This window comes from Cervus elaphus, chromosome 6, assembly GCF_910594005.1.
Source record: "Cervus elaphus chromosome 6, mCerEla1.1, whole genome shotgun sequence".
NCBI classification, from domain to species: domain Eukaryota; kingdom Metazoa; phylum Chordata; class Mammalia; order Artiodactyla; family Cervidae; genus Cervus; species Cervus elaphus.
This window is the reverse complement of record NC_057820.1, coordinates 19,066,440-19,093,409: the sequence shown is the minus strand read 5'-3', so window position 1 is coordinate 19,093,409 and position 26,970 is coordinate 19,066,440. Positions and strand designations below refer to the sequence as shown.

Below are 26,970 nucleotides of genomic sequence, written 5' to 3'. Positions count from 1 at the left end.
TATCACAAGGTTGGGGAGTGTCTGTGCTAAAAGTCAAACCCAGAACTAAGAACTGAGTGCTGGCCCTCTCTACTTTCCTTTGCCTCCAGGAGACATCAGGTAAGTTTTATCTTCATTTCTCTACACCCTCCTAGAGAAGGAAATGGTAACCCACTCCAGTATTCTTGCCTGGAGAACCCTATGGACAGAGGAGTCTGGCAGGCTACAGTCCCTGGGTCTCAAGAGTCAGACACAACTGAGCGACTAAACCACCACCACCACCTCTACGCCCTATATCCTTAACGCATGCATGCTAAGTCACTTCAGTCACGTCTGACTCTTTGCAATTCCATGGACTATAGCCCCTCAGGGTCCTCTGTCCATGGAATTCTCCAGGCAAGAATACTGGAGGGGGTTGCCATTCCTTTCTTCAGGGGATCTTCCCCACCCAGGGATCAAACCTGGGTCTCCTGCACTGCAGGAGATTCTTTACTATCTGAGCCACCAGGGAAGCCCTATGTCCTTAATGTTGGATCCCAATCTAAATTTAAAAGTGAGTTGCTTCCTTACTAGAGGGGAGAGTCCTGAACTAGGTTATGTGTAAGCAGGGTCAGGCAGACAGACAATTGTTTCTACCACTTAGCACATACAAGGCCCTCCATAAAGAAGTGCAGAAGACCAAGCGACCAGCTGTGAGTAGATACATGAGTAGTCATGAACGGTACGCAGGCCAAGTCCTTAGGAAGGCCCTTGTAGGACTTCTTTGGAAGTATTACTAGGGCAACTTCAGTGTCAATATACGTATTTAAAGGGAGCACAATATTATAGCTTCCAAAAGTCAAGTCTGACTGATCTTGACCCCGATATTTATATGGGTCTAAAAACAAGACTCACCCTTGGCACTAAGATTAATGAGTCTGAGTACGTGTGGTTTTCATGAACTTGACAAATTATTCCTTCCTTGAAAGGTTAAAAACAAAAAGCAACAATCTGCCCATAAATCACAGAAAGTAGCAGTAAATAAAATGCTCTGACCTCTTTTGTTATCATAATTTAACCTTGGTCATGAGTCCATAAAATGGACAGCTATTTCCCATGTCACTCCTGGCCTTCATGGCTCTGCCAATAATTTTTTTCTAACTGTCAAGTGAAATCTATGATGGAAAAATTCAATGAGATCCTATCGTGCCAGTGGCTAAGATACTGAACCTTGAGTGCAATAAGATGAATTCCCAGGCTCCATGAAACATATTGGCCTAAAAGCAATCCCTCCAAACCATGGTTCTCAGGGCCTTGCCATGACTATGGCATTGTCTTGTCCTTTTCAAGATCTTCAATATTTCAGGAGTCATTTACCTTGTTGATCTGTTCATGTCTGGGCCCCTGACAATGGGTTTGAGTCAGAGCCTGCACTGGGCAGTAGTGGTTATTGGTTTCCCATGGTCCTTCTTTTGGCAACAAGGATGTAGCTGTTTGACCCAGGCCTTGGCCTTGCATTGTACCCCCATCTACCTTGTTCTGGGACTACAAACCTGACCCAAGTTTTCTCTCTTTTGGCTTAAAGATTAATGCATGATTGAAACAGTAAAGAATGAGGCCTGGAGAGCAAGATGTGAAGATGACAGACAGAGCCAGCTCTACAAGAGACAGAAGGACAGCTGTCTGCACTGAGCCACTGGCTGCAGGCCCCGGAGTTCTATAGTTGTTCTTTTCATCCTGTGAGCCTCCCCAGTATTCCTCCCAGTAATGTGAGCCAACAAATTCCCTTTTCTTGCTAGTTTGCACTAGGTTTCTGATAACTAAAATTCTGCAGAATGTTTGGAAAGAAAGCAATCTTTTGGTCATAGTCCAAATGAGGATAAACAGCAAAAATCCTGGGCTGGTTATGAGGCTTTACGGGATGTTCCATTTTACAGGTCTCAGTTTTCCTACTTTGACAGGGTTATCTTGAGAGGTTCTTAACCTCTCTTCTGTGAGGTTTGTGGAGAGTAATATCCAAACAAGTTTTGATGAATGCTGGCTAGTTGGCTCTGAGGTAGTGAATAATCAGATACAGAATTGATGACTTTGAAAAAAGAGGAGTAATGGGCAGTGTCAATAACTTTACCAAGTAACTCATACCTCACAGAGCAAAGTGCTAAAGTAATTGAAACTAGAATCACAAAATCACAGAACAGTAAGTGACACATGGGCTGGTCTGTATGCAAATTAGAGTCACCAATTCTGGTTAGCTGAAGCCAAAAAGACATGCATTAAATAGATATTAAATAGTCTGTGGCACTCACGAGGAGGTTGCAGGAGAGGGTTTTGGTTCACAGCCTCCAAGATGGCACCAGTGCTGCCTACCTCCTGAAGTTCACGGCCTTGTGTAGTCTTCTCCCCTTGAGTAACTTTCTTCTAACCAAAGACTCATAGCAACATTGAGGGAATATCAGTTCCATTATTTGGTTACAAAAGATAAGACTTCTATTTTGCTAGCAGATTCTTTCTTCCCTTGGGTTTGGAGAAGTAAGTTGCCATATTGGGAAGGCTGAGCTGGCAAGGAACTCAGGGTGGCCTTCATCCAACAGTCAGTGAGGAAATGAGGGCCTCAGTTCAACAGTCCTCAAGGAACCAAGTCCCGCCAACAACAATGTAAGTGAGCTTGGCAGTAGGACCTTCCCCAGTCAAGCCTTCAGTTAAGACCACAGTCCTGGCCAGCACACTGCTACCTCATGTGAGATCCTGAAGTGGACAGTCCAGCCTAGCTGAATCTGGATCCCTGCTCCATATAAACTATGAGAAAATGAATCTATACTGTTTTAAACTGCTGACTTTGGGAGTACTTTGTTCTGCAGTTGGAAATGATTAATATAAGACCTGAATAGGAAACTTCCCAAGAGGGAAGGAAGGTACAGTCTAAATCCCAGTGTAAAAATGTTTTGCCATCTATAGGAATGGATAGTAGATTCAAACTGCATGGGGTGGGGGGCAGGGAGAAGCAGCATGGGGTGACTGCTAATAGGTATAGGGTTTGGGGGCTAAAGAGTGATAAAAACGTTCTGAAATTGACTTTGGTGATGGTTACATGAAACTGTGAATATACTTAAAATTAATGAATTGCATATTTTGAATAGCTGAGTTGTATGGTATGAGTTATAGCTCAATAAAGTCATTACTATAAAAAATGACTCAGCTTCTATTAGATTTTGTTATTACGTATATTTTCTCAGTGTAAATAAAATAGACATGTCACAAAAGAACATATGACAAAACAAACCAAAAAATCAATCATTTGCCTAGGATGGACACTTGGTAGGCTACCAGCGGGCACACATATCACACCATGGACCCTTAAATCTTCCATAGCTGCCAAGAAGAGTGTCTGTTTGACCCTACACCTCTGCATGAATCTATCCAGACCAAAGATTCCAAGGCAGAATCACCTACTTGCCAGTGTTCGGATCACAGACCACGCTCTACCAACAAAAGAGAGAGAATCCATGGTCTCTTTGGGTTCCATGGTGGAAGGCAGAGTCTCTTTCCGATCTAGATTCCTCCATTGGAGCAATGTGTGGAGAATAACTGAAGTGACCCTCTCTGGACCACAAAACCAGAGAACAGTCCGGGGGTGGGGGGGGCGGGTGTATATATATATATATATATACATATGTGTGTGCTAACTCACTTCAGCCATATCTGACTCTTTGCAACCCTATGGACTGTAGCCCACTAGGCTCCACTGTCCATGGGATTCTCCAGGCAAGAATACTGGAGCGGGTTGCCATTTCCTTCTCCAAGGGGTCTTCCCGACCCAGGGATCAAACTTGCATCTCCTGCATTGGCAGGTGGGTTCTTTACCACTAGTGCCACCAGGGTATGTATGTATATATTCATTATAGATTAATAATGCTATACAGTAGGTCCTTGCTCTCTGTTTATTTTATATATAGTAGTGTGTATAGTTTGGGCTTTCCTGGTGGTTCAGATGGTAAAAAAAATCTACCTGCAGTACAGGAGATGCTGGTTTGACCCCTGGGTGGGGAAGATCCCCTGGAGAAAGAAATGGCAACCCACTCCAGTATTTTTGCCTGGAGAATTCCATGGCAGAGAAGCCTGTCAGGCTACGGTCCATGGGATCGCAAAGAGTCGGACATGACTGAGCGACTCTTTCACTTTATTTTCAGTTCAGTGTGTATAGTACATCTTAAAATAACCTCTTTTCGTCCACCCTCAAATACTCTGCACACGTAAGACCATTGCAATCTCTATTACAGAAGCGATAAAGATGAAAAAAATCGGTATTTGGGGACAGAGTGTGCAAAAACAAGTTGGTTTCTATAATTTCTTAAATGAACTCACAGTAAAATTCCAATTAAAAAACGAAAAATGCACTGCACTGCCTAACAGTGTCAGCAGGGAGGCTGGAGAAGGGGGTCAGCTCTCACTGCCTGCCTGCCACAGACCCGCACTCTACCAGTATGTCTAATTTTATTGTTTTGTTTCTATGTGGTAGATATCTAATCCTCATTTCACAGATGTGTAAGACTGAAGCCCAGAGCCTAACTGCCTCGGGATCTCACAAGGACAGAGCTGGGGCCCCAAAACCGGCTCAGTCCAGCCCAGCCCTCCCTGCGGGTGGCCTGGTCACCAGCCCTGACTGCCCACTGCAGTCATCTGGGATCTTTAACAGTTTCGAGACCCATCAGGCCCAGTGAATCAGAGATTCACGGAGCAGGCATCTCTCTGCAGAGGGGACTGTGATGCACAACCGGAGCTGAGAAACCACTGCCCTGTATGGTATGTGGGCCCTTAGAGACCATCTGGTCCCATCCCCTGAACTTACAAAGGGAGAAACCTAGGCCCCGAGTGCACTGCACTCCCTCCAACCCCCCGCCCCACCCCACGCTGACTCCCACGGGGCGTGGTAAATGCCCAGCGGTTTGGGAGCAGGAGACACCAAGCTGTCCTTTCATGTGAACCCAGGCCGCCTGTGCTCTTCTCCCGGCGGCTCCCTTTGATGGTGTGAGATGCTCCCCAGACGCCCTCGCTGGAGCCTTTGATATCCACGCACTGGACTGGAAGGCGGGTGTGCAGGGGGGCCCAGGCGGGAGGACCCAAGCTCGCAGGGACTTGTTTTCCACCAGGGGCAGGAATCTGAGGGTGAAGGCTCCTGGTGACAGGGCCACATGCAGGGGTGGCAGGGGGGAGGGGAGGGGGCGGGCAGGGGGATAGGAGGGGGGAGGGCGGGGCGGGGCGGAGCCTGTGTGGGAGAAAACAAGGCCCTTAGATATCTGCCTTTTTGCCTCAAGTGTTTTGAAGGTCACTTTGGGGCTCTGGCCAACAAATGATTGTTTCTCTTCTCCAGTCTTTCCTAGATTTGACAGCTCAGTAGAGAAAGCCATAGATGAATCGAGAGATACACACAGAGATACAAATACACATATGAGTAAATAATGCAGACTTCCCAGTGGTTAAAGAACCTGCCTGCTAATGAAGGAACTGGGTCAGGAAGATCCGAAGGAGAAGAGAGTGGCTACCCAATCCAGTATTCTTGCCTGGAGAATTACATGCACAGAGGAGCCTGGCAGGCTACAGTCCATGGAATGGTGAAGAGTCAGACACGACTGAAGCGACTTAGCACACATCCTTGGTGGTCCAGTGGTTAAGAATCTGCCTGCCAATGCAGGGGACACGTGTTTGATCCCTGGTCTGGGAAGATCACACATGTGACGAGGCACCTAAGCCCGTGGGCTACAACTACTGAAGCCTGCCCGCCTAAAGCCTGTGCTCCGCAATAAGAGAAGCCACTGCGACGAGAAGCCTGTGCACCGCCAACTAGACAGTAGCTCTCATTTGCTGCAACTAGAGGAAGCCCACGTTCAGCAAGGTGCTCAGCAAGGAAGACCCAAGGCAGCCAAAATGAGTAAGTTAACAGTAGAAAAGGAAACTTTCTCTGGGCTTTATATCTTTATCCATAAAATGGAGAAAGTCTTTACAAAAAATAAAATAAGTAAATGACGGGTGCTATGGCATTATGGTTAAGATGAACCTGGGCCGAATCCCTGGTATATCACCTATCAGCGTGACTTTCTCTCTAAACCTTGGTGTCTTCATCCACAAAATGGGAACACAGCCTGCCCGAGAGGCTTGCCGTAAGGACTGAAAGCAGCAGGGAACGTACAATGTGAGCCAGGCCTGGCAAGCAGCACCGCCAGGAGCTATTGCCCCAGCTGTGAACGCCAGCCCACTGCCTCTGAAACCAGCCCTTTCCCGGATAATCCCTCTGAAGACTCCCCCGCTCTTTATCACTCCGAGCTGGAGATTCTCAAGAGGATGGGCGATCTTGCCTACTCCCTTTCCTGAGACATTTAGCAAAGACTCCAAACATTGTTCGTTGTCACAAATCACAGCTGGAAGGGTGTTACTGGCATCTACTGGGTAGAGGCCAGGGATACTGCTGAGTAGCCCGCAATGCCCTGACGCTGCCTGCAACAAAGAGGGACCACGACCAAAATGTCAGGAGTGCTGAGGTAGAGAATCCTGTTCTGATTTCTTGGGAGAGTTCTTGAAACCTAGTGTGCCTACACAGGCCTTGCTTCCTCACACCTCTGATTTCACGGGGAGTCATAGGAGTAACTCATGTTTCACATATACACATAATATAATGTAATGCAATGCAACATAGGCCAAAAAGTTTGTTGAGGTTTTCTGTAACCTCGTATGGAAAAACTCGAATGAACTTTTTGGCCAACCCAATGTAATACAACATATGATAAACAAGCTAAGAACAAAGAACTAGGACAAAAAAGCCCATAGTATTTTAGGTCATTGATTCTTGAACTTTAAAGGGCCAGGGATCTTGCTAAAATGCAGATGCCCAGTTCCACTCTCAGAGATTCAGTAGGTCCGGGGAGAGACCCGGAAGTTTTGTTTCTAACAAGTCTGCAGGCGGCTCTGGTGCTGTTGCTCCAGGGTCTGAGTGTTTAGCCCACCCACCGGTGAGTGTTCAGCTGACCCACCAGATGTGAGACAGGGGGGCTAATAAGAGGCTGCAGTGACAGGGCAAGGCACTCCAGGGCCACTCACCTCATGAGACGCTGTAACAAAGAGTTGCAATTAGACCTCAGGTCTTCCAGTAAAAGGTTTGTATTTATAACACTTGAGATTCCGGGGCAGTTTCCTCCTAGATACTATTTGAACACTTGACTCCAAATCAGAAGGTTTTTACAAGGGCACGAGAACTGTGTGGGCTTAGAGGCAAAGGGCTTCTTTTGACTATTAAACCTTCCAAATCCTGTCGTATTTTTAAAAATTGAGTTGATTTACAGTGTTGTTTTAGTAATTTCAGCATACAGCACAATATACCAACAGCCTTTGTGATCCCCACCTCCTTCCTCTTGGCCACCTTCTCCTCTGCTGCAAACGGGCTGCAGGAAGATACAGAAGCAGGCATCTTGAAGGAAGTGCCCACATCTTCTAGATTCAACGGAAAGGGAACAGAACAGAAGGGAGAAGATAGATTTCATGCGTTTCACATGTACTGCCTATAGATTTCATGCGTTTCACATGTACTTCCTCCAGCATCCTTCCTGCCTTCAGTTAGGGTCACTTAGACTGTTCTGAAGTCCTGGGCAAATCCTCCTTTTCCTGGTCGGTTTACAAAATATATGACAGGTAGTATAAAAGTCATAGCAGATCACTAACAACCACAAAGTATAGCATATTTCCTCTTGGCTGTTGCACCCTGCTATCTATTCAGTTCAGTCACTCAGCTGTGTCCAACTCTTTGGGACCCCATGGACTGCAGCACGCCAGGCTTCCTTGTCCATTACCAACTCCAGGAGCTTGCTCAAACTCATGTCCATTGAGTCGGTGATGCCATCCAACCATCTCATCCTCTGTTGTCCCCTCCTCCTCCTGCCTTCAATCTTTCCCAGCATCAGGGGCTTTTCTAATGAGTCAGTTCTTCACATCAGGTGGCCAAAGGATTGGAGTTTCAGCTTCAGCATCAGTCCTTCCAATGAATATTTAGGATAGGCTGGTTTGATCTCCTTGCAGTCCAAGGGACTCTCAAGAGTCTTCTCCAGCACCATAGTCTAAAAGTATCAATTCTTCAGCACTCAGCTTTCTTTATAGTCCAACTCTCACATCCATACAGGACTACTGGAAAAACCATAGCTTTGACTAGACGGACCTTTGTTGGCAAAATAATGTCTCTGCTTTTTAATATGCTGTCTTGGTTGGTCATAGCTTTTCTTCCAAGGGGCAAGCGTCTTTTAATTTCATGGCTGCAGTCACCATCCACAGTGATTTTGGAGACCCCCAAAATAAAAGTCTGTCACTGTTTCCATTGTTTCCCCATCTATTTGCCATGAAGTGATGGAACCGGATGCCATGACCTCAGTTTTTTGAATGTTGAGTTTTAAGCCATCTTTTTCACTCTCCTCTTTCATTTTCACAAACAAAAAAGAAGGCAAGCATTCGAGTCTTTTCCAGGACCTCATTCTGTATCCACAGGTCTCACTTCAAGTACTCAGGCTAAGTCAGGCATCCCTGTTAGATGCTCTCTGGCCCTCTGTGTTTTCCAACATGCAAATCATCACATTGTAATTAAACAAGGAATTGTTCATCTAATACCATCTAAAACATAAACTCCAGGAGGGCAGGGATCTTGTCGGTCCTTGCCTGCATTGTCAGCTGGTACTTGTGCAACTATTATATAAGGTGTATATATATATAATTGTATAACAACTCTTTGTGACCCCATAGACTATACAGTCCATGGAATTCTCTAGGCCAGGATACTGGACTGGGTAGCCTTTCGCTTCTCCAGGGGATCTTCTCAACCCAGGGGTCAAACCCAGGTCTCCCGCATTGCAGGCGGATTCTCTACCAGCTGAGCCACAAGGGAAGCCCAAGAATACTGGAGTGGGTAGCCTATCCCTTCTCCAGCAGATCTTTCCGACCCAGGAATTGAACTGGGGTCTCCTGAATTACAGGCAGATTCTTTACCAACCGAGCTATCAGGAAAGTCATTATAATAACTTAGCTAGGGAAAAATATGCAACCATGCTGACTGGTTTCACTTTAAAATTCATAAACCATAACTACAGTTCAGCTTGCATATTACCCAGAAATCATATTACTTTCCCCTGGTCCACATGGGCTCCCTCCCTCCAACAGTTGTCTAACTGTTTCATACCTGTTCTGATCACCTTGCCTCCCTCCAGCCTCCCTCCCCCACTGCATGTGATAACGTCGCTTCTGTTTGAGGGCAGAACTTCCCCAGGCCCCACCACCTCCACCCACTCACCCTTCAGCACCCGAGCCTGTGCATCCTGCCATTTCTCCATTCCTACAGATGGCCAGTCCACACATCCTTTAAGGCTGGCCCTTTCTTGTGCGTCTTATCCACTCCATCCTACTCAGTTGCTCTGCCATTTCCCCCTCTCTCTGCATGGGGAATACCCTCTTACTATTCCCACAGCCTACAATCAAGCTGTTATTTCCCTCATTTTAAGAAACAAAATTAAAAAACCTCTGTTGACACCTCCCTCCCCCATCTAGAACCTACTCGCTTTCTCTGTTCCTCTTTATACAGAATTCATTGAATGGATTGTCTCTTGATTCTGGATTACAGATCTTCACTTCTGATCCCAATCAAAACTGCTCCCACCATTCCAGCCAAGACAGATGTGGTCCCTTTCCCTGTGGGCAATCTCTAGATGTATATTAAGAAAGTCAATACGTGGGTGATGAACACAGTGGAGAGGCAAGAGGTGCTACTGGAGCCCTCAAAGGAGGAACTGACATTCCATGTAGAGGTGACATTGTGCACAAAGGCACAGAGGTGTGAAGGCTCCTGGGAGGAGCCCTGCCAAGTGGTGGGGTCTGGCTCCTGGGAGGGGATGTGGGGTGAAATGAAATGCAAAAAACAGGCAGTGACCCGACCAGGAAGGTGCTTAGTGTTATAAAGAGATTTAATCTTGAGGACAAGAGGGTTCCACTAAAGAATATTACATAGTCAGGGACTTCCCTGTGGTCCAGTGGTTAAGAATCTATCTGCCTTGCAGGGTAGGGGATGCGGGTCCTATCCCAGTTGGGAGAACTAAGGTCCCACATGCCACGGGGCAACTAAACCCTCACACCGCAGCTAGAGAGCCTGCACGATCTAGACCACATGCTCCACAACTGGAGAAGCCCGTGTGCCACAACCAGAAGCAGAAAGTCTGCACGCCGAAATGAAGAGCCTTCTCAACCAATAAAGAAACAAAATTTAAAAATAATGTTATATGATCAAATTTAGAATGACAGATGTGAACGTGTTACGGAAGATGGAATCTAGCAGGCTGAAACTATCGCTTGTGCTGAATATTCTCCACGAGCTCTTGCAGACACACACCTTCTCTTTTTTTGCTGTTCTGTGCCCTCGGACGCTGGCTTCTATCAGCTGGACCAAAGGGCTCCTTCTGGAGCTGAACTAGCTGCATCAGGATTACTTGAGGAGCTTTAAAATCTGTACACATCTTCTAGATCCTTATGCCCACGAGACTAGAGTACGTAACTCCAGGTGGTCCAGTTACATAGCCCATTATGGGAGTGATGGACAAGGAGAGCGCTCCTTAAACTAATCTGCCCATCAATCATCTAGTGCAGGTGTGCTCCGTCCCTTAGTCGTGTCTGACTCTGTGAACCCCACAGACTGTAGCTCGTCAGCCTCCTCTGTCCATGGGATTCTCCAGGCAAGGATACTGGCGTGGGTAGCCGTTCCCTTCTCCAAGGGATCTTCCCAACCCAAGGATCAAATCCAGGTCTCCTGTGTCTCCTGCATTGCAGGAAGATTCTTTACTCACTGAGCCATCTGGAAAGCCCCACAAATCACCTAGGGGTTTTATTAAATTGCAGATACTAATCCAGTAGGTCTGGGCAGAGCTAGAGATTCTGCATTTCCAACAAGCTCCCAGGTAATGCCACTGCTATTATCCCAAGTTGCAAGACACTGGGTAACTCCTGCAGAGAATTTAGGACCAAGGAAACCCAGCTTCTCCTCTCAGCTTCTTATGCAAGCAAAAGGATGTTTAGGACAGAAGCCCAGGAGCGAGGTCGCACCTCCCTACCCACAACCTGTGCTCACTCTTCCTACCTTCTCTTCCTTGCTTTCTTTCTTTTCTCAGGTACAGAGTGAAAAAGTTTATTTCAGGTAGATTTAAATTTATTTTTTATTTATTATTTTTTCACTGCACCACGCAGCATGTCGTTCTTAGTAGTTTCCCGACCAGGGATTGAACCCATGCACTCACTCTGCATTGGAAGCTCGGAGTTTTAACCACTGGACTGCAATGGAAATCCTTATTTCAGGTAGATTTTAAAATTTAGAAGACAAGAAAAGGGCTGCCTTCAAAGCATCACTAAAACAATTCCATGACATAAAAACACAAGAACTGAACTACAATGGCTGAAGACATCTGTGCACTGCAATACCTTCATGTCTTGGTGTGGAAGAGGTCTGATTAAAGAAAAAAGGTCCCTGGGTATGAATAAGAATTTGTTAAACAGAATCTTAAGAGCTCTTAATCATCAGTGAATGGTGTTGACAGCCTTTCCCCTGAAGGAAAGTATGTAAAACATGTTGACCAAGCTGAATTGTTGGGGGAAGAGAGAAGAGGAGTTTATTTTCTTTTGGTCTTAAGAAAATGTCAGAAACTTAACACTGTTCCGCTTCCAGTTCATTTCTAAAAATATTTGGCATCTAATGCAAGTGGCCACATGTATAAGAAGAGCTATATTTGGAGCTGTCAATCATGTAACATTTAACTAGAAATGCAAAAAACAAATAAAAATCAGGATTATTTTAAGATTTATGATTTATCAATATTTGTTCAGTACGACACCACCCTAATGTCAGAAAGCAAAGAGGAACTAATGAGCCTCTTGATGAAGGTGAAAGAGGAGAGTGAAAAAGTTAGCTTAAAACTCAACATTCAAAAAACGAAGATCATGGCATCCAGTCCCATCACTTCATGGCAAACAGATGGGGAAACATTGGAAACAGTGATAGACTTCATTTTCTTGGCCTCCAAAATCACTGTGGATGGTGACTGCAGCCATGAAATTAAAAGACACTTGCTCCCTGGAAGAAGAGCTATGACCAATCTAGACAGCATATTAAAAAGCAGAGACATTACTTTGCCGACAGTGGTCTGTATAGTCAAAGCTATGGTTTTTTCCAGTAGCCATGCACAGATGTGAGATTTGGACAATAAAAAAGGCTGAGCACCAAAGAATGGATGCCTTCTAACTGTGGTGTTGGAGAGTCCCTTGGACTGCAAGGAGATCCATCCTAAAGGAAATGAGTCCTGACTATTCATTGGAAGGACTGATGCTGAAGCTGAATCTCCAATCCTTTGGCCACTTGATGCGAAGAGCCGAGTCATTTGTAAAGACCCTGATGCTGGGAAAGATTGAAGGCAGGAGGAGAAGGGGGGGACAGAGAATGAGATGGTTAGATGGCATCACTGACTCAACAGATATGAGTTTGAGCAAACTCAGGCAAATAGTGAAGGACAGGGAAGCCTGGCGTGCTGCAGTCCAAGCGGTTGCAAAGAGTCAGACATGACTGAGGGACTGAACAACAAGAACTCGACACCGAAGCAAGTCCTTGAGAGAGAACTATTTCAGAGCACAAACTAGTTCAGAATGGGATCTTTCAGCGTGGCTTTCTGCTCCCTCTGTGCTTCTTACTTTCTTCTTCAAGACTTCTTCTTGTTATTGTTTAGTCAGTAAATCATGTCCGATTCTTTGTGACCCCATGGACTGCTGCCCACCAGCCTCCTTTGTCCATGGGATTTTCCAGGCAAGAATGCTGGAATGGGTTGTTTTTTCCTCCTCCAGGGGATCTTCCTGGATCAGGGATCAAACCCATAGCTCCTGCATTGGCAGACAGATTTTTCCCACTAAGCCACCAGGGAAGTTCTCAAGACTTCTCCTCTCCCTCAAATAACACAAAGCTTCTTTGGGGTGGAGGGGATCATTTATTAGGTGTGGGAATCAGAGTTCCCTGGAACAGCTCATGGAGAATGCTGGTTCTTTATATAGAGAAGTACAGGGGTGCATAAATAAATCCGAGAATTCACAAGTGAATTGCCTGCCTATTGTCTCCTAGCTGGGGATGGGGGGGGCGGGTAGTGCGGATACCATCTTCCTTGTTTTTAGTCTTAGTTCCCTTATCTATGAAACACACAAGCTAACAAAAGACTGTCTCAGAAAGTTATCGTGAGACAAATAAAAAATATATATAAGGTGGTTTTAACAAATAGTAATACCTTAATCAACATTACTGAAAACACCATTATTCTTATTTCTAGGCAAAGATTTTCAGACAGAGGCTGGGAGACCAGGAAGCAGGGTCTTCAGAGGAAAGAATGCCCCAAGTTTCAAAGCAACGATTTTCCTTATGCTGATTCTCAGCCCTCCCAGCTTCTTGGAGGTGAATTTGGCAAAAGCAAGCAGAGTTCATGATACAGAATAACTCCCATCATTCCCTCCCTCCCTCTCGCTCACACACAGAGTCAAAATCAGGACAAAACTATCAAAATTAGAATTAGAGATAATTGAATACAAGGAGAATAATGCACGGCACTATAGGCACACTGAATTTCCTTTTTCATTAATTATTCAGTTGTGATTTTTCTCTTCGGCAGTAACTGCGTGAGTGTGAGAGACAGGAGAGAGAGTGAGACAGAGAGGATTCATATACATCATATGGTTATAAGTATGTGCACGCTCATTAATGTCTTTAACCATAAATAGAAAACTGCAATATCGAAAATGTCAATCCCCCTGAAGGAAGGAAGACCAAAATTTAGAAATAGCACCCAAACTGATCATTTGAGGGAACTGGAAAAAAGAATAATTTCTGCCATTCTCATCTGAATTATCCGGGTACTTATGAGTTTTCATTCTCTCTCCCCTAAGAAGCTATTTATCTCCCTACTGGGATTAAGACAGCCAGAGGTTGAAGCCCGCGCCAGAGGCTTAGGCAGGCGTCAGCAGGCATTAGCAGCAGTGAACCGGGAAGGTGTGTCAACCAGACCCTCAGAGGGCTGAGTGCTGAGCCTGGAGGGGTGTCTCGGAGGAAAGTTCTGACAGCAGAAGCGCAAGGCACTGCTGTTGCTTTGATGTCTGAGCCCTTTAAAGGGCTGGGAATTAAAATGACGAGGAGGGAAAGCTTCTGGGAGCCACAGCTTTCTGTCTGTCTTCATTCCTCCCCAGGGATCTCCTCCCCATCTTCATTCACTCTTCTGATCAGGGAAGGGTCCTCCCCAGGGCTCCACGTCAATACAGCAGGGTTGGAACAAACCTCTCCACAGAGCAGCCATAGGACAAAGACAAAACACATTTGGTGGTGGAGGTGCCTTGATGCCCCCAAAGGGGAAAATGACGAAACACAGTCCTTCCAACGTTATTTTACCACAATAATGTTTCTGCCTTAAAGAAAAGGGTTAAAATTTTCATAAGACAGCATTCTATCAAGACATCAAGAAATCCCCTTCGACTCTGATTGGCGACCGCATCGTCAGGGCAGCCTGACCTAGTTCAAGAGCTCCGGTCTCAAGAGATTCCTTCACACATTTCTATTCCTGCCAAGTCTCCTTAAGTTATTGTGAATAACCCAAGGCGGGCTGGGTTTGTCTTTTCTTTGCAGCATAGTCCAGGGCCTGATTTTCTGATCTTCACGGGTTTTGAAGCAAAAAGTCCAACCTGATTTTATAAGTTGCCTTAGCAAAATATCTGGTTCTCTCCCTCCTCGACAAACATGCACCAACACCTTCCATATGCCCGGCTGTCTATAAGGTACTCAGCACGGAAACGATCAACAGCCAACAGCCGTCCCCGAGGAGTCTCATGGCAGGACAACTCCTCAAACTGGCAGCCCTCAGGCCACAATCAGCCCACAGATTAAAAAAAAAAAAAAAAAAAAAACTAAAGTTAAAAATACAGGATTTCAGGAAATTCCTGGGTGGTCCAGCGATGAGGTCTTTGCTTCCCTTGCAGGAAGCGTGGGTTCCATCCCTGGTCAGGGAACTAAAAATCCTACATTCCCAGTGGTGTGGCAAAAAAAAAAAAGGATTTCAAATTTTATTTATTTATTTGTTGTTGTTGTTCAGTTGCTAAGTCGTGTCTGACTCCTGTGACCCCATGGCTGTAACCCAGCAGGTTCCATGCGATTTCCCAGACAAGAACACTGCAGTGGGTTGCCATTCCCTTCTCCAGGGGCTCTTCCTGACCCAGGGATCGATCCGGTGTTTCCTGCACTGCAGGCGGATTCTTTACCAACGAGCCACCTGGGAAGCCCATTTATTAGGATTATTTCTATTGAAGTATAGTTGATACACAATATTGTGTTAGTTTCAGGCACTCCCCTGCTGGCTCAGAGTAAAGAGTCTGCATGCAATGTGGGAGACCCGGGTTCGATCCCTGGGTTGGGAAGATCTCCTGGAGAAGGAAATGGCAACCCACTCCAGTATTCTTGCCTGGAAAATCCCATGAACGAAAGAGCCTGGAGGGATACAGTCCACGGGGTCACAAAGAGTCTGATAACGACTGAGCGACTAACACACATTGTCAGGGAATGTTTGACGGGAGGATTCCTACATGCTGTCTCTCATGAGTCCTTTGTCCCTCTTCAAGCGGAACAGCACGCTGCTCCCAGGGACTGAGGTCATTATGTGAGGCAAGCATGAGTCTCCTTTAGTAAACATTCTCCTTAGGACAAAACAGCTTAATCTCCTTCCCCTTTCTTGAGATATGGATTGTCTCCTGACCTTGTGGTAACAGTTGCTGTACATTTGGTTTTCTGATCTCTATCATTCCCGAAAGAAGTTTCTTGTACTGCAGCCTATATATACTCATAGAAAAATCATTAAAGCACCTTTGCTCCATCAGAGCTTAGGTCCCCGGTCTTTTTTGTCTCTCTCTCTCTCTCTCTTTCTCTCTTTCACTTTCTTATTGTCGACTCCGCACCACAAGGTTCCGGTCCATTAAAGGACCCCAACAAATGGCGCCCGAACAGGGACACTGGTATACGTGGCATATCGGGCGGACTGACTCAGGGACCTATTGAGGTCGGTAAGTACTAAGGCATGGGTTAAACGGCTGGCCAGCCCCATTATTTTTCTACTTTACTTCACCATTTGTTTAAATTTCAGGGACTTCTGGCTTCACAGCAATGAATAGAGGCTTGCCTTTAAACAGTAGTTGAACATAATCCTTAGTTTCCTGATAAATGCAGTTTTGATATAGAAATTTGGCTCCAGGTCAAAGAAAATGTTAAATGAGCAGCCAAACAAGGAAAAAATATTCCAATTGATCTCTAGCCCCTATGGGCTCTTATTAAAGCTATAATTTTGCCATTTCAAGGTACATTCTAGCCCTTCCAATATTTAGCAACAGACAGAACACTTATTACATAAATATAAATTAAATGATTAAACTTTACAAAAGGCCCAATTAAAACAATACAAAATATCTCAAAATTTTCTTACTAGCCCTGCCCCAGCTGCTCCAAATGCTTCTCCTCTGCCAACAGTCACAACTCCAAAAGTCTCTCATTTGTTGGAACCTAATGAAAAGTTATGCTAAATTTTAAACTAGATTAGAAGCTGCTATTTCCCGTACTGTAATCGGAGAAGAAACCAAAAAACAGCTAGAGAAATTACTTGCTTATGAGAATGCAAATCAAAAATGTCAAAGAGCTATAGCTGCAATTTGTGAGACTAAGATTATTATTGATTATTTGAAAGCTTATTGCAATCTAGGATCAGAAACTCAAAAGATACAAATGCTGATTGAGGCAATGGCTACTACCTTTAGAAAGGAAAATGAAAGATGCTTTAACTGTGGAGATAAAAATCATTTAAAAAGGGGCAAGTTCTATCTTTTCCCTCAAACCCTCAACATCCAGCAGTGCTGCCATCGATATACCAGCCCTAAATGATTTTTTCCTTACCCTCAAGCAGTCCCTACTAGAGTGCCTACCAGACTTTTTGGACCCCTGCCCCCACAAACTTTTGGTCTTTTGCTTGGCCGATCTAGTCTGACTTCTAAAGGAATTACTGTTCACCCTGAAATAATTGATTCAGATTATAAAGGAGAGATTCAAATTCTGATGTCATCTCAGATTCTATGGCAATTCAAAAAGGGGGACAAAATTGCTCAATTACTTCTTTTCCTTACATTTCTATTAATTCCTCTAATAATGTATGGACAGATGGGTTTGAAAGTACAGATCAAAAACAATCTTTGTGGACATCATTAGTATCTGAGTATGCCCGACCAAATATAAATATCAAAATTAATGGTAAAAGATTTTCTGGTCTCCTCGACACTGGATCTGATATTACTATTATTTCCAAACATTTATGGCCCAAATCCTGGCCTGTACAAAAGGTCTCTCGCCAAATTGCAAGAATTTCTCAAACTAAAGTACAAGAAGTTTATCAAATTGTTCAAATATACTCATGTGAGGGACCAGAAGGCCAACCTGCAACATTAAAACCTTATGTGATAAATGTACCCTTTAATCTAATAGGAAGGGACTTACTTATACAATGGCAAACTCAGATATGCATTCCACATTTTTCCTAGGGGCCACTGCTCATTTAACAAACAAAACAATTATTAATATAACTAAGAAAAATTATGAGCCTATTTGGACAAAGCAATGGCCCCTTATGAAAGAAAAATTACAAGCTACTAAAGAACTTATAAACACACAATTAAAATTGAAACATATTGAAGAATCTTGCTCTTTTTTGCAACCAGAGATCCCATCACCTATTACTGTTCCTCAAAATTGGCACATTATTATTACTGATTCACAAGATTGCTTTTTAAATATACCTTTACACCCTTTAGACCGGCAGAGATTCACTTTCTCTCTCCCTTATCCTAATCATATCGGGCCTCATAAAAGATTTCAATAGACTATGTTACCTCAAGGTATGCTTAAAAGTCCTGCTACTGCTACTGCTAAGTCACTTCGGTCGTGTCCTACTCCATGCGACCCCATAGATGTCAGCCCGCCAGGCTCCCCCGTCCCTGGGATTCTCCAGACAAGAGTACTGAAATAGGATGCCATCGCTGTCTCCATAACAGTCCTGGTATTTGTCAAAATTTTGTAGCCAAGGCTTTACTTCCTATGTGACAACAATTCCCTCATACATATATCATTAATAATATACTATAGCTACAAAAAAGAAAAATTATATTTTTGACACTGAATGGCTATGATATTCTTTAGACTCCAGAGGAAACTGATGAAAATAAAATATTTTTTGAAATTGCAAAACCGGTTCTTCTTGCATGTGCAGTTAGGAAAAGGTTAACTTGTTAAAATATTTTTTTTTTTGAGCTAAAGTTCTGCCTGGGAAACAAAAATAGGCCTAAGAAAAAACCTTAAGTTAACTCTTATCATGTCCTTGGGATACACAGCCCACTCTATCTAGGACTCCAGCCATTAACAAATTGGTGGAGCTCAAAATAAATAAAACAAAAGGATATTTTAAATTTCAAACAGAGAACTATGCCTATGTATCTAAAGTTATCTATGTCTCAATGTATGTCTTTGTTTTTGGGTAGTGTGGAATTAATGAGCTCTATTTGGATTCAGCTTTTTGAACTGAAGGGTGTTCAATGTTGGGTATAATGTTTATTTAAATGTGAATGTGATTTAAATATAATTATTTGTTAATCTAGTTGGGACATGTCTTGAGTCATCAACATTATATAATACTTTTATTATGCCTTGGTTTAAGGTAAACTAAGTTTGTCAACAAAAAGGTAACTCTTTATATATATATATATATATATATACACAAATATATAGATGAGATAAAAACTTTTAGATAAGCTCTTAGAAATAATTGTATTTTTGATAGAATGATCTATTATCTATAATCTGGAGCCGTCTCTTGGGATTGGAGTGACTTAGGTTTCTAGAGTTGTGCTGAACTAAGTAGTAGAAGTTTGTTGAATGGCTGGGTCATTTCCAAATGAAGTAGGATTTTGAAGCGTTAATTGCTGAACATTGGCTTACTCTTAAAAGGGGTTTTTCTTGCAGAAGAGCTGAAGAGATTTTGAGCTGTTAATGAATATAAATATATATTTATATATGAATGGATATATATATAATATATGATTTGAGAAATATGTTCAACGGTCTATAAAATGCTAACATACAAGACATTTCATGGTTGCTATAGAAAAGTAAAATATATGCTTTTAATAGAAAGATATAAGAAATGGCAAATAAAATGATGAATACAAAAATATTTTTTTAATTGTTGAAACATTTATTATAGAATAAAGTGGTATTTGCATAAACTTTACTAGACTAGTTTTTCATTGTCGTTCTAGCTACAGCAAATGTTCTTTCCCCAAATTAAACCAAATTGGAAACAAGAGAAAAATTCTAGGAAAACAATATTTAACAGAATTAACTTTGGTCAGCAGATACATTCAGACTGCAACTATATTAGAAAATGCAGTTGAAATGCTTGGGTGGATCACAATGAAAACCACAAAGTATGGTATGTTTATTTAAAATAAACATTGGATTTGTTTATTATGATATCATACTTTGTTTTGGCCTTTTAACTTTTAAAGATATTTAGTGCTAGAATTTTAAAAAGGCTTATGACAAATGAAAGAAAATTTTATGGCAAATTGATGTAACTCACTGTCCTCAACTTTCTTCCTCTTCCTTCTTACATGTCTCGATCAATACAAATTCTTCTTTTCTAGGGGCAACACCTCTCTAAGGTAAGACTACACAACATGTTATAACCCACCTATCAACTTACTTCACAATAATGAGAACACCTAATTCTATAAAAACAGACAATGACTCTGCCTATATTTCTAAGCAGTTCAAACAATTTTTACATTCATTCTCTATTAAACAGATTGCAGACATTCCTCATAGTCCACAAACACAAGACATGATTGGACAAACACATTACACACTGTAGCTACAAATAAAAAATTAAATAAGAGAAAATACACAGGAACACTTTTGTTTTCTTTGTCCAGAGCAAACTTTGCTAGATTCTGGTGTAATGTAGTCTTTAAGCCTATAACTATTGTTGGTATGACTATTTCTGTTCCCAATGTGTAGGATTCTTAAAGCACGGCGAAAATGGCATAAAAAAAAAAAAAAAAAGACACCATTTCCCGAATGGATTATTTGTTCCTAAAAATATCAGAAATGTGGAATGTTTGCCTTCTTTTCAAGTCTGTCTTGGAAGTGTAGTCATCCTCTTTAACACACTGAACAGTGAGATTCAACAGTTGCTAAGCTGCATTTCTTTTTCAAGGACAAGGTCAAATATATTTGGATGTGAGCAACATTTCATTTGTCAAGTTGTTCTGCATCACATTTTCAATAATTTCACTTAGGAAAAAATATTTGAATGGTTACTCCTAATTCTTTGCCCCAAATAACACAAACCACAGCCAAATACCAGTCCCAAACAGATTTCTGAATGATTTTTTTTTCTTTTGGACTGAAATATTTCCTAAGAATGTTTTCATCATTATCGCTTTCCTCTCTTTTTATAACTATTGTTAATATAGCCTTATTTGTTTTATAGTTTTTAAACTTACCACAAAGAGATGTTTTGACAAAAGCAAAAAACAAACAAACAAAAAAAGAAGTTTTGAAACATTATAGGACACTTCCTTTCCTTTGCCCATTTGATATCAAGACGGGTTAACTAATCAATAGAAATCTAAGAAACTAATCTTACAGGGAAAGGATATGCTTCTATTTCTCCAGATGGATCCAACGAACTCACATGACTTCCTCTTCAGAAGATTCAACCTAAGGGGGCCCCTAGCATTCAGACTAGAGATGAAACAGCAAAAAAACCCAGGAAGAAAGAATTCCAATATAAGCCATGGCGACATTAAAAATTTCCAAAAAACGCCGCACTCGACGTCATCGACCTTATGATCTCCCTACTTGGGGACAGATAAAAACCCTTACTAACTAAACTGAAAACCTGATTTCTCAACAGGGAATGCCTCGGAATCCTAAAAATATTTTTCTTCGCTATGCTTGCTTTGCTTGCTTTTGCTTCCCCCGCTCAGGCTGACCTGATTGATCACACTTACTGGGCTTATATACCTAACCCCCCTTTTTTATTGTAGGTTGTAAAATGGACAGATATAGAACCAATCACATCCACTAATGAGTCAACACATATGCCCCCTCCTTGGAACTGGAGGGGCCCTCTCATCCTGAAGAAAAAGAAAAACTAATTAATATCGTTCTAGGTTATGAAGTCCTTCCTTTATGTATGGGCCCAGCAGAATTATGTATAAACGTTAGTCGACAAACTTGGGCTTTCGTCCTGACTCCAGAAAAGGATTTTCGGACACTACTTGGATTATTTACTGCCCTTTCTTTGTCAGTAAACCATGTTTATACTACTGAAACTTTAGGGAAAGAATTAGGGAAAGAACAAAGAACAACATGCCAAGGGTTTACTAATAAGAACTTTAAATATATTCCTGATCATTGGGACAAATGTCAGGCCAAATCAGCAAAATTAATGTTTATAGCTAATCATACAATTGTCAATTGGGGAACCCATAGTATGTGGTTATTGAACTGCTCAGATGATATTAACAATACTATGTATGATTATATTACTCAAGTAACATGGAAGGTTACTAATACTACAATGGAACATTACCATGACAGAGGACTTCTTGGCTAGCTTGACGATGGAATGGCCCCCACCTCGTCCTCGAATCATCTTTGATAAACAGATTGGGCCTAAACAACGGGACATCTGAAAACTTGCTGCAAACACCGAAGAACTTGGGACTTGGACCAGACATTCCACAGGGACCAATCATAGCTATAGCAATTATTTCTTTCGCTATAATCGATCATATTTTATACAAGCCTATGTTCCATTTCCTTTTGTTATAGCTATAGGAAACTTACAATTCAATAAGACTATACGTTTTGTAACTTGCATAAATTGCAGGTTATATACTTGTCTTAACTCCTCTATTTCCTTAAGATATGATTCTCTTTTAATTCTTCGATCTCGACGTAGTCTATGGTTACCAATAAATCTCCAACGGCCCTGGGAAGAAGGTCCCATGGCTGGACTTGCTTCCCGGTTGCTTACTAAATTGCTCTAGCGATGTAAACGATTCATTGGATGGCTGATTTTTGGCATTATAAGATTAATAACTATTTGCACCATTGCTGTCATCACCAGCGTTACTTTACAAACCTCAATTCAAACACATAATTTTATCCAAAATTGGACTAAAAATGCTCATACTATGTGGGCCACTCAGTCTCAAATAGATGAGGATATTCAAAAAGAAATACAGGAACTGAAAACAGCCATCGAATGGGTTGGAGATCAATTAACAGATGTACAAAAACAGGTGATGCTAAAATGTGACTGGCATTCTACTCAATTTTGTGTTACTCCTGTTCATTTTAATAATAGTGCCTACAACTGGGAACAAATCAAGTTTCATTTACAAAACATACATGATAACGCCTCTCTGAATGTACAATTATTACAAAAAGAAAAATTTGAAACCTTTTCTAATAATCTGCCCTCTTCCATTGATATGGAAACTTTAGCTAAACAATTGGCTGATCAATTATCTGGGCTAGACCCACGTGGATGGTTTCAAAGTCTTACTCATAGCATTGGATATGGAACCATAATTTTGGTGATTGTCTTAACAATTATATTTGTTGTCTATCATTGCCTTCATGCAAAGATTGTCAAAACTAAATAAACTCTGATGGTCAGAACTCTTCTTACAAATATTATAAATAAATAAGGGGGAATTGTCAGGGAATGTTTGACGGGAGGATTCCTACATGCTGTCTCTCATGAGTCCTTTGTCCCTCTTCAAGCGGAACAGCACGCTGCTCCCAGGGACTGAGGTCATTATGTGAGGCAAGCATGAGTCTCCTTTAGTAAACATTCTCCTTAGGACAAAACAGCTTAATCTCCTTCCCCTTACTTGAGATATAGATTGTCTCCTGACCTTGTGACTAACGTTACCCCTTGTTCCCTTGGTAACGGTTGCTGTACATTTGGTTTTCTGATCTCTATCATTCCCGAAAGAAGTTTCTTGTACTGCAGCCTATATATACTCATAGAAAAATCATTAAAGCACCTTTGCTCCATCAGAGCTTAGGTCCCCGGGTCTTTTTTGTCTCTCTCTCTCTCTCTCTTTCACTTTCTTATCATCGACTCCGCACCACAAGGTTCCGGTCCATTAAAGGACCCCAACAACACATCAGGCATACAGCATAGTGATTAAAAAATTTACAGGCTATATTCCGTTTATAGTTATACATTGGCTGTATTCCCTGTATATCCTTGTACCCTTGATCTTAGCCAAAAGGCCTAGAAGCGATATCCTTGTGAATTATTTATTTTATAGTTTTTTTTTAATCATAGGATTTTTTTTTTTTTTAATCATAGGATTTTTTAAATTGGAGGATAATTGCTTTACAATGTTGTTGGTTTCTGTTGATGCAAAATTTAAAATCTCAGTTTCTACCTTCTTCTGAAAAATAAGAGCGATCTGGAAACATCAGGAGCTAACTGGCCCTTCCCTTCTGACGCTACCCCCACTACCGCATACACAAGGACACCCTAGGATCAACCCTCTTTGCTTATCACCCGCCCAGCCTCTGATCTGGAACAGGGCCACGGCCTTATCTGTTAGGCACAGAAGACATAGCTCTGAAAGTCCACAATATATTTTCTTCAGAAGGCAAACAAACATAACAGTAAATATATAATAATGAATCCAGCCTAGGTTCTTTACACCAACAGTTATAAAATATAATTTCTAATTTTTCTGATGGCACATGGGGCCCATAACAGCGAAAGTCATAACCAAGCCCAGTCCCTGATATACCAGCCCCTGATAAACAGATTTTGAATCTGCATCTCAAAATCTGTTTCCCAAAGAACCCAACCTAAGATCCCAATAAGTAATGGATTCTGGGAAGAATCATCAATGGATGCTGTTATGAGTTGAACTTTGTCCTTCTGAAATTGATGTATTGAATTCCTAACTGCCAGATGCACCCAGAATGTAACCTTACATAGAGTCTTTACAGATGGAATGTGTAGGACAGGCTAGGCCCTGATCCAGTATACTGGTGTCCTTCTAAGAAGAGGAAATCTGGACCCACAAGCACAAACATAGGGATGACAAATAAAGTGAAACAGCCCCCTTCAAGCCAAGGAGAGAAGCTTGGAACAGATTCTTCCCTCAGAGCCCTCAGGAGGAACAGACCCTGCCAACATCTTGATTTTAGGCTTCCAGCCTCCAGAACAGAGGAACAATACACTTCTGTTGCTTAAGCGACCCTGCCTACGGTTCTTTGTTATAGCAGCTCTCGCAAACTAATACAGATACTCAGATCATCAGATGAGAGACGTGATGCAAAGCAGGATACCCTCAAGGTCTCAGAGCATCACCCCTTGGACTGAGACTAATTGTGAAGTAGAAAATAAAAGTTTACAAGGGAGGCACCTGGCACCTAACCAAGAAATTTAGCATCGGGAATGGTGGAAGAACTTGACATTAGATGCCTTTGGACACAATGAATATGAAGCACATCGCATCACCCTGGAGGAACTGCTGCCACCTAGGCTTAACTTTAATCTCCACATGCTTGTATTCTCAGCTCCTGGTATACAGAAAATAGGGAGAAAAGAAAGCAATCAGACAACTCCAAATGTGGGACATTCTACAAAAAAAAAAACTGTCCTGGTCTCTTCAAAACATCTATGTCAAAGTTGAGAGCCTTTTCTAAAGACAGAGAACAAATATCAAATGGGATGCAATAATCTTGATTAAATCTGGATTCAAAAAATAAATTTAAAAAGATATTTTGAGAACAACTGTAGAAATTTGAATATAAATGAGATAGATTATTATTAAGTTATGATAATATTCTTATTTATAGGGGATGCATGTAGAATTATTTAGGAATAAAGGGCCACAACATATGCAACTTAGTTTTAAAGCAGTGGTCCCCAACATTTCTGGTACCAGGGACTGGTTTTGGGGAAGACAATTTTTCCACGGACCAGGGCGGTGGGGGTGGGAGGTGATGGTTTTGGGATGATTCAAGCGTATTACATTTATTGTGCACTTTATTTCTATTATTATTACATCAGCTCCACTCAGATCAGAGGTATTAGATCCCAGAGATTTCAAATGACCGTGAAAAAAATTACAGATAAAGCAAGTGTGGCAAAATTAATAACTGTCGAATTTGGTAGCAGATGTGCTGGTGTTTATTGTATTATTCTTTAAAATTCTCTGTTTGAAAATGTTCATATTAAATGTTTGGAGGAAATAAATGACACTGAGAACCAATACACAGACACTAAATGTCACCTTTCTTCTTTTGCTTCACACATTAACATACCAACCAGTTGAACACAGAGAGCCAGAATGTGGGAATATGGGTTAAACCTTGCTTTGTGCTGGCTTTATGATATTCAAGAAATTAAATACATTCATACTTAAAGAATGCTCCTGCAATGCGGGAGACCCTGGTTCGATCCCTGGATCAGGAAGATTCCCCTGGAGGAGGGCATGGCAACCCACTCCAGTATTCTTGCCTGGAAAATCCCATGGACAGAGGAGCCTGGAGGGCTACAGTCCGTGGGGTCACAAAGAGTCAGACATGACTAAGCGACTACCGCACTTTTCTGCTCACAATTAAGCAGGCTCTAAGACAAGCGTGAAATGCAAAGTCAGATAACAAGAAATATTGTAAAAAGGTGTACAGGTGGCTATGTTTCTGTCTCCTCTGATCCCTTCTGAGTCTCAGTTTCCTCTTCTGTAAAATGGGGAGAATAAAACAAATCAGGAAGGGTTGTTTTCAGGATTAAAGATGAGGGATGCCCAGTGGCTGACACACAGTAGACAGGTGATAAATATCCTCTGAACTGCTGTTATTACTCTGATTGTGAGTGGTGGCAGCAGCCAGGCAGCAACAGGAAGGTGAAAACCCAGACATCCTGGCCCAAGCGCCTGTCCTCCAGGTGGTGCTGGGCTATACTGTCTCTGAGAGAAACTGTACATGCATTTTCTTCTAATGAGCACAACAAGGGTAACTCAGAGGGCAGTTCACTCTCTTCCAGGCAGAGAAAAGTGGACACACATTCCATTTACATTTCAGATGGCTCACGTCACACTTAGGATAATAATCAGGAAGAATTCAAGAGGAGTTTCTTTTTCCTTTTTTTCTTGGAGTACAGTTGCTTTTCAGTGGGGTGCTAGTTTCTGCTGGACAGTGAGGGGAATCACCTATACGGATACATATAGTGCCTCTTCCTTGAATTTCCGTCCCATTTAGGTCACCGCAGAGCACTGAATAGAGTTCCCTGTGTTATGCAGTAGGTTCTCTCAGTAGGTTCTCAATCTCGAATAGATTGTTATCTATTTATACACAGTCGTGGCTTCCCTGGTGGCTCAGACCGTAAAGAATCCACCTGCAATGCAGGAGATCTGGGTTCGATCCCCAAGTTGGGAAGATCCCCTGGAGGAAGGCATGGCAATCCACTCCAGTATTCTTGCTGGAGAATTCCATGGACAGAGGAGCCTGGAGGGCTACAGTCACTGCGGCCGCAAAGATTCGGACATGACTAAACCACAAACACTTTCAGTGTATATGTGCCAATCCCAATCTCCCAGTTCATCCCACCTCCCACACTTGCCTTTCAAGAGGGGTTTCTCAAAGGTCTGTTTTAACAAAAAAGAAAAACTAAGTCAGAATAGTTCCACAAGAAAGAGGCCAAAGTTTTCCTGTAATCTACGTCAAGACCTTGAAATACTGGATTGCTTAAAAAATAACACACACACTTCCCTGAGCTTTAGAAGAGAAAGAAACCTTTCCATTTCACATGCAATGTAGATGACGTT

At 42.3% G+C, this 26,970-nt stretch overlaps 1 protein-coding gene across 1 annotated transcript in view; it reads right to left on the bottom strand.

Annotated features, from left to right (window-relative positions):
• The window catches only part of SCD5 (stearoyl-CoA desaturase 5), a 173,189-nt gene that overhangs the window by 70,437 nt on the left and 75,782 nt on the right, over positions 1-26,970 (bottom strand). The gene's annotated exons all lie outside the window — the stretch shown is intronic.